The sequence below is a fragment of the Coregonus lavaretus genome (genome assembly GCF_964263955.1).
Source record: "Coregonus lavaretus genome assembly, contig: HAP1_SCAFFOLD_4352, whole genome shotgun sequence".
Taxonomy (NCBI): Eukaryota; Metazoa; Chordata; class Actinopteri; order Salmoniformes; family Salmonidae; genus Coregonus; species Coregonus lavaretus.
This window is the reverse complement of record NW_028166653.1, coordinates 1-8,601: the sequence shown is the minus strand read 5'-3', so window position 1 is coordinate 8,601 and position 8,601 is coordinate 1. Positions and strand designations below refer to the sequence as shown.

The 8,601-nt window shown below is 50.3% G+C and overlaps 2 long non-coding RNA genes across 3 annotated transcripts; both read right to left on the bottom strand.

The window, feature by feature from the left end:
* Window positions 1–2,029: 2,029 nt before the first annotated feature.
* Window positions 2,030–2,819, bottom strand: LOC311114455. The gene is made up of 3 exons (XR_014611112.1): window positions 2,692–2,819; window positions 2,624–2,658; window positions 2,030–2,557 (listed from the first exon to the last, which is right to left on the bottom strand). It is a non-coding gene; the product is annotated as an uncharacterized lncRNA (long non-coding RNA).
* A 90-nt stretch (window positions 2,820–2,909) lies between these two features.
* On the bottom strand, window positions 2,910–3,595 carry LOC311114454. 2 transcript variants are annotated; one of them, XR_014611110.1, is made up of 3 exons: window positions 3,545–3,595; window positions 3,238–3,445; window positions 2,910–3,204 (listed from the first exon to the last, which is right to left on the bottom strand). It is a non-coding gene; the product is annotated as an uncharacterized lncRNA (long non-coding RNA). The 2 variants fall into 2 exon arrangements; XR_014611111.1 differs by lacking the exon at window positions 3,545–3,595 and having other exon boundaries at window positions 3,238–3,377; window positions 3,411–3,448.
* Window positions 3,596–8,601: the final 5,006 nt, after the last annotated feature.

The following is an 8,601-nucleotide window of genomic DNA, read 5'->3' as shown; positions in this document are numbered from 1 at the left end:
TGCAGGGAGCAGGTTAAACCTTGATCAGCCCCCAGTGATTTGCCGGGGGCCCTCATAGGACTAATACTGTATCAGCCCCCTGTGTGCTGCCGGAGGCCCTCAAAGGGCTAATACTGTATCAGCCCCCTGTGTGCTGCCGGAGGCCCTCATAGGACTAATACTGTATCAGCCCCCTGTGTGCTGCCGGAGGCCCTCATAGGGCTAATACTGTATCAGAAACACAGGCATGGAAATCAACAGCCTTCGCTTGGCTTCACTACAGCAAGGAGGTCAGGAGGTAGCATGCTGCTGTGGTGGATCAGTGATAGGAATTCAGATGAATGATCAGAGAGAGGCCTACAGTATTCATGAGAGATTTATATCGATATATATATCAGTATCAATCGAGAGAAAGGGAGAGAGGCCTGCAGTATCGAGAGAGAGGCCTGCAGTATCGAGAGAGAGGCCTGCAGTATCGAGAGAGAGGCCTGCAGTATCGAGAGAGAGAGAGAGAGAGATGGTTTTGTTATGAGCCCTCCTTCATGGTTGAAGACATTTTTCTGTTACTGCTACATTGAGTTTTTTATAAAAGATGTTTGTGCTTCCTTGGATTTTATAAAATAAAATCAATAGTGAGAAGATGGATTGTAGAGATGGTTGTTGTCTGATTTGTCCCGTGTAGCTCAGTTGGTAGAGCATGGCGCTTGCAACGCCAGGGTTGTGGGTTCGATTCCCACGGGGGACCAGTATGAAGAAATGTATGCAGTAACTGTAAGTCGCTCTGGATAAGAGCGTCTGCTAAATGACTAAAATGTAAATTTGAACATGCTAGTAGAGCCCCACTATTTGCTAGCCTGAAGGTCACCGACCAAACACACCACTCTACAGTATTAATTGAGAAGGTTGAAGCAGTCATCAATCAGGCTTTCTGAACATGCACAGGTACCTATTGTGCTTCATTAGGTCACTTAGAGACAAATTACGATATTAATACAGGACTAATAGACTACTGGTACAATACAGGACTGATAGACTACTGGTATAATACAGGACTAATAGACTGCTGGTATAATACAGGACTAATAGACTACTGGTATCATACAGGACTAATAGACTACTGGTATAATACAGGACTAATAGACTACTGGTATGTATTTGTTGTAGTGGGGACAGTAACATTAGTGCTCTCTAAAAAATGATACTTTAAGGAAAATGTATAGATATTTTTTCGTTTTATGTTCAGCTTACATAATATAATTTAAAAGTATGCATTAATGTGTCTGCAATAGAATAAATGTGGCAAAAATGAATGTAGACGTTAATAAATGTTAGGTTACATATCAGGGGGAACCACCATGGATTGTTTCGCAAATGGCACCCTATTCACTTTAGTGCACTACTTTTTACCTGAGCCCTGGTCAAAAGTAGTGCACTATATAGGGTACCATTTGGGAAACAATCCATGGTGGTTCCCCCTGATATGTAACCTAACATTTATTAACGTCTACATTCATTTTTGCCACATTTATTCTATTGCAGACACATTAATGCATACTTTTAAATTATATTATGTAAGCTGAACATAAAACGAAAAAATATCTATACATTTTCCTTAAAGTATAATTTTTTTAGAGAGCACTAATGTTAGTGTCCTCACTACAACAAATACATACTTAAATAGATGTCATTTTGTATTATAATATTTAATTGAAATACTGTAGAATTCTACCCATTCCTATGGAAAACTCCTACTGGGTAGTGCCAATATGTAGGGAATAGGGTGCACTTTGGGCCGCAACCAAACTAGGTAAACCAGTAAGTACGGAGAAACAGTGAAGGCTTATAACCTGTCAGAGAGATGGATGGCTGAAGGCTTATTAACCTGTCAGAGAGATGGATGGCTGAAGGCTTATTAACCTGTCAGAGAGATGGATGGCTGAAGGCTTATTAACCTGTCAGAGAGATGGATGGCTGAAGGCTTATTAACCTGTCGGAGAGATGGATGGCCGAAGGCTTATTAACCTGTCGGAGAGATGGTTGGCTGAAGGCTTATTAACCTGTCAGAGAGATGGATGGCTGAAGGCTTATTAACCTGTCAGAGAGATGGATGGCTGAAGGCTTATTAACCTGTCAGAGAGATGGATGGCCGAAGGCTTATTAACCTGTCAGAGAGATGGATGGCTGAAGGCTTATTAACCTGTCAGAGAGATGGATGGCCGAAGGCTTATTAACCTGTCAGAGAGATGGATGGCCGAAGGCTTATTAACCTGTCAGAGAGATGGATGGCTGAAGGCTTATTAACCTGTCGGAGAGATGGATGGCCGAAGGCTTATTAACCTGTCAGAGATGGATGGCTGAAGGCTTATTAACCTGTCAGAGAGATGGATGGCTGAAGGCTTATTAACCTGTCAGAGAGATGGATGGCTGAAGGCTTATTAACCTGTCAGAGAGATGGATGGCTGAAGGCTTATTAACCTGTCAGAGATGGATGGCTGAAGGCTTATTAACCTGTCAGAGAGATGGATGGCTGAAGGCTTATTAACCTGTCAGAGAGATGGATGGCTGAAGGCTTATTAACCTGTCAGAGATGGATGGCTGAAGGCTTATTAACCTGTCAGAGATGGATGGCTGAATGCTTATTAACCTGTCAGAGAGATGGATGGCTGAAGGCTTATTAACCTGTCAGAGATGGATGGCTGAAGCCCTATTAACCTGTCAGAGAGATGGATGGCTGAAGGCTTATTAACCTGTCAGAGAGATGGATGGCCGAAGGCTTATTAACCTGTCAGAGAGATGGATGGCCGAAGGCTTATTAACCTGTCAGAGAGATGGATGGCTGAAGGCTTATTAACCTGTCGGAGAGATGGATGGCCGAAGGCTTATTAACCTGTCAGAGATGGATGGCTGAAGGCTTATTAACCTGTCAGAGAGATGGATGGCTGAAGGCTTATTAACCTGTCAGAGATGGATGGCTGAAGGCTTATTAACCTGTCAGAGATGGATGGCTGAAGGCTTATTAACCTGTCAGAGATGGATGGCTGAAGGCTTATTAACCTGTCAGAGAGATGGATGGCTGAAGGCTTATTAACCTGTCAGAGAGATGGATGGCTGAAGGCTTATTAACCTGTCAGAGATGGATGGCTGAAGGCTTATTAACCTGTCAGAGATGGATGGCTGAAGGCTTATTAACCTGTCAGAGAGATGGATGGCTGAAGGCTTATTAACCTGTCAGAGATGGATGGCTGAAGCCTTATTAACCTGTCAGAGAGATGGATGGCCGAAGGCTTATTAACCTGTCAGAGAGATGGATGGCCGAAGGCTTATTAACCTGTCAGAGAGATGGATGGCCGAAGGCTTATTAACCTGTCAGAGAGATGGATGGCTGAAGGCTTATTAACCTGTCAGAGATGGATGGCTGAAGGCTTATTAACCTGTCAGAGAGATGGATGGCTGAAGGCTTATTAACCTGTCAGAGATGGATGGCTGAAGGCTTATTAACCTGTCAGAGATGGATGGCTGAAGGCTTATTAACCTGTCAGAGATGGATGGCTGAAGCCTTATTAACCTGTCAGAGAGATGGATGGCCGAAGGCTTATTAACCTGTCAGAGAGATGGACTGGACTTTATTCTTTAAATAAAGAAGACCATGGAAGCGGCTTTGTTGCTTCTGTTCTAAAGCTCTTCAGCGGTCGTGGTTGCATCTCAAATGACACCCTACTTTTGACCAGAGTCCTATGGAAAAAGTGTCCCATTGGGGACACAATGTCTGTTCACACCAAACTGTCGTCTTCAAGCTCCCAATAGCCTAGAAGTTGCCCATAGCCACAGATCTAGGATCAGTTTACCATCACTAAATCCCTAACCTTAACCTTTTTATGGGGAAAACCCCAAACTGACTGTGGAACAGTGTCTAGGCAAGGGCAGCAATATGGTGATTTCAGAACATTGAGTTAGCTACCCCTAGTGGTAGAATATTCCTCTACACCAGGGCTCTTCCTTCGTGTAGGTTTTCAGTCCAACCCTAATTCACACCTGATTCGATGTATTGGCTGCTCACCAAGACCTTTTTAACTAGCTGAGTCCGGTATGTGAAGTTAGGGTTGGACTGAGAAAACATACAGGATGGTGGATCTCCTGGAAGAGGGTAGGTCAGCCCTGCTCTAGCATATGCTCTGTATTCAAAAGTATCTCGAAGTAGAGTGCTGATCTAGGATCCGAAACCCCCCTGTCCATATGATCTTTATTCGTTATGATCTAAAAAGGCAAAACTCATCCTGGATCAGCACTTCTACCTGGAGAAGCTTTGTGAATACAGGCCCTGATCTCAGACAGTCTTCTGTTGTTGGACATTTTGGATTTGGAAAAGGGGTGTTCTGATTTGGAATAATGACTCCCTTGGATGAGAAGTTATTCATTTTAGTTTCGCAGTGGCATAGTTTTGTTTCGGCAGAGCCATGCTGCAGTCTGCTATGTGCAATAATGTCTTATGACATTGGGTGTGTCGCCAATGGCACCCTATTTCCTATGAGCCCTGGTCAAAAGCAGGATACTCCTATAGGGAATAGGGCCCTGGTCAAAAGAAGTGCACTATATAGGGAATAGGGTGCCATTTGGGAGGCAACCTGACTGTTACATGCTGACCACACCAAAAAATACATTTACACATACATATTATTCAATCAGTTCATCCAAACTGCTCGCGGCAAGTCCCGCCTCTCCCATCTCCCCATTGGTTTTTAGGAGCGTATACCCACCAGGGTGATTGAAAGGTGAACTGAGGTCCACACTCCAGTCCAGTTGGTGGTGGTAATGCACCTTAAAGTTGGTTGCCAACCGAGAGAGTGACTGAAGACAGTGGGAGAGAGAGACTGAAGACTGAAGGAGAGAGAGACTGATGACAGTGGGAGGGAGAGCATGACTGAAGACAGAGGGAGAGAGAGACTGATGACAGAGGGAGAGGGTGGGAGAGAGAGACTGAGGGTGAGGGTGGGAGGGAGAGACTGAGGGAGAGGGTGGGAGGGAGAGACTGAGGGAGAGGGTGGGAGGGAGAGACTGAGGGAGAGGGTGGGAGGGAGAGACTGAGGGAGAGGGTGGGAGGGAGAGAGACTGAAGACAGGGAGAGAGAGACTGAAGACAGTGAGAGTGAGGAGGGAGAGGAGAGAGAGATTGAAGACAGACGGAGACAGTGGAGAGACTGAAGACAGTGGGAGGGAGAGAGAGACTGAAGACAGTGGGAGGGAGAGAGAGACTGAAGACAGTGGGAGGGAGAGAGAGACTGAAGACAGTGGGAGGGAGAGAGAGACTGAAGACAGTGGGAGGGAGAGAGAGACTGAAGACAGTGGGAGGGAGAGAGAGACTGAAGACAGTGGGAGGGAGAGAGAGACTGAAGACAGTGGGAGGGAGAGAGAGACTGAAGACAGTGGGAGGGAGAGAGAGACTGAAGACAGTGGGAGGGAGAGAGAGACTGAAGACAGTGGGAGGGAGAGAGAGACTGAAGACAGTGGGAGGGAGAGAGAGACTGAAGACAGTGGGAGGGAGAGAGAGACTGAAGACAGTGGGAGGGAGAGAGAGACTGAAGACAGTGGGAGGGAGAGAGAGACTGAAGACAGTGAGAGTGAGGAGGGAGAGGAGAGAGAGATTGAAGACAGACGGAGACAGTGGAGAGACTGAAGACAGTGGGAGGGAGAGAGAGACTGAAGACAGTGGGAGGGAGAGAGAGACTGAAGACAGTGGGAGGGAGAGAGAGACTGAAGACAGTGGGAGGGAGAGAGAGACTGAAGACAGTGGGAGGGAGAGAGAGACTGAAGACAGTGGGAGGGAGAGAGAGACTGAAGACAGTGGGAGGGAGAGAGAGACTGAAGACAGTGGGAGGGAGAGAGAGACTGAAGACAGTGGGAGGGAGAGAGAGACTGAAGACAGTGGGAGGGAGAGAGAGACTGAAGACAGTGGGAGGGAGAGAGAGACTGAAGACAGTGGGAGGGAGAGAGAGACTGAAGACAGTGGGAGGGAGAGAGAGACTGAAGACAGTGGGAGGGAGAGAGAGACTGAAGACAGTGGGAGGGAGAGAGAGACTGAAGACAGTGGGAGGGAGACAGTGGGAGGGAGAGATTGATTGAAGACAGACGGAGACAGTGGAGAGAGAGAGAGAGTGACTGAAGACATAGTGGGACGGAGAGAGTGGGAGGGAGAGAGAGACTGTAGACAGTGGGAGAGTGGGAGAGTGGGAGGGAGAGAGTGACTGAAGACAGATGGAGACGGAGGGAGAGAGTGACTGAAGACAGATGGAGACGGAGGGAGGGAGAGAGTGACTGAAGACAGTGGGAGGGAGAGCGAGACTGAAGACAGTGGGAGGGAGGGAGGGAGAGAGTGACTGAAGACAGTGGGAGGGAGAGCGAGACTGAAGACAGATGGAGAGAGTGACTGAAGACAGTGGGAGAGAGAGACTGAAGACAGAGGGAGAGAGTTGGAGGGAGAGAGTTGGAGGGAGAGAGTGGGAGGGAGGGAGGGAGTGATGAGCGGGTGATGGGAGAGTAGGAGTGGCATTTAGAGAGAGACAGAGGGGACACGGAGGGAGAGGAGACACGGAGGGAGAGGGGACACGGAGGGAGAGGGGACACGGAGGGAGAGGGGACACGGAGGGAGAGGGGACACGGAGGGAGAGGGGACACGGAGGGAGAGGAGAGAGAGAGAGGGGACACGGAGGGAGAGGGCACACGGAGGGAGAGGGCACACGGAGGGAGAGGGGACACGGAGGGAGAGGGGACACGGAGGGAGAGGGCACACGGAGGGAGAGGGCACACGGAGGGAGAGGGGACACGGAGGGAGAGGGGACACGGAGGGAGAGGGCACACGGAGGGAGAGGGGACACGGAGGGAGAGGGGACACGGAGGGAGAGGGGACACGGAGGGAGAGGGGACACGGAGGGAGAGGGAGGACACGGAGGGAGAGGGGACACGGAGGGAGAGGGCACACGGAGGGAGAGGGGACACGGAGGGAGAGGGGACACGGAGGGAGAGGGGACACGGAGGGAGAGGGGACACGGAGGGAGAGGGGACACGGAGGGAGAGGGAGGACACGGAGGGAGAGGGGACACGGAGGGAGAGGGGACACGGAGGGAGAGGGAGGACACGGAGGGAGAGGGAGGACACGGAGGGAGAGGGGACACGGAGGGAGAGGGGACACGGAGGGAGAGGGGACACGGAGGGAGAGGGAGGACACGGAGGGAGAGGGGACACGGAGGGAGAGGGGACACGGAGGGAGAGGAGACACGGAGGGAGAGGAGAGGACACAGAGCGAGAGGACACAGAGCGAGAGGACACAGAGCGAGAGGACACAGAGCGAGAGGACACAGAGCGAGAGGACACAGAGAGAGAGTGAGAGGACACAGAGAGAGTGCGAGAGGAGACACAGAGAGAGAGAGGAGACACACAGAGAGATAGAGGACACAGAGAGAGAGAGAGAGAGAGAGAGAGAGAGTGAGGACAGACTGTCTTCTGTCTCCTCTCTCTCCCTCTCTCTCCCTGTGTCCTCTCTCTCTCCCTGTGTCCTCTCTCTCTCCCTGTGTCCTCTCTCTCTCCCTGTGTCCTCTCTCTCTCTGTGTCCTCTCTCTCTCTCGCTGTGTCCTCTCTCTCTCTCGCTGTGTCCTCTCTCTCTCTCTCTGTGTCCTCTCTCTCTCTGTGTCCTCTCTCACTGTGTCATCTCTCGCGCTCTCTAAAATGAGAGAGAGAGATCAGGCTGGCCTAGTTGTATTACTCATTATTACTAATAAGCAGGTGAGGCAAAGTTTATATTTTGTGTTAGCTTCAAGTTTAGGGAAATCAGATGTCTTTTAGCATGCACCCCAAATAGCACCCTATTCCTTATTTAGTGGGTCTCTGGTCAAAAGTAGTGCACTATATATGGAATAGGGTGTGATTTGGGATGCAACCTTGAAGTCACCTTGATGTGTGGTCTGATCTTGACGACTACGTCCCTATTGGCACTCTATTCCCCATGTAGTGCCCTACTTTTGACCAGGGCCCAAAGGGCTTGTTCAGGGCTCTGCTCAAAACTAGCGCACAGCATAGGTAATAGGGTGCAGTTTGGGACACACCCAATGCCTCCTCGTCTCCTGTCTAATCATGCCAGCAGGGCCAGAAGGAGAGGAGTTTCTAGATATGCAGCGAATATGGCATCTTACCAGGACGATAGACATACACAGTACTCAGCCAGCCAGCCTATTCTCCCCCGGGCCCACCCCCCAGCCTATTCTCCCCCGGGCCCACCCCCAGCCTATTCTCCCCCGGGCCCACCCCCCAGCCTATTCTCCCCCGGGCCCACCCCCCCCAGCCTATTCTCCCCCGGGCCCACCCCCCAGCCTATTCTCCCCCGGGCCCACCCCCCAGCCTACTCTCCCCCGGGCCCACCCCCCCCAGCCTATTCTCCCCCGGGCCCACCCCCCCCAGCCTATTCTCCCCCGGGCCCCACCCCCCCCAGCCTATTCTCCCCCGGGCCCACCCCCCAGCCTATTCTCCCCCCAGCATCTCGTTTGTTCTAATCATAACCGTGACTTTCATGCCTATTAATGCAGGGAGCAGGAGCCGTCCTTAACTGAATCCTCCTCACCTCTCCTCATCTCATGAT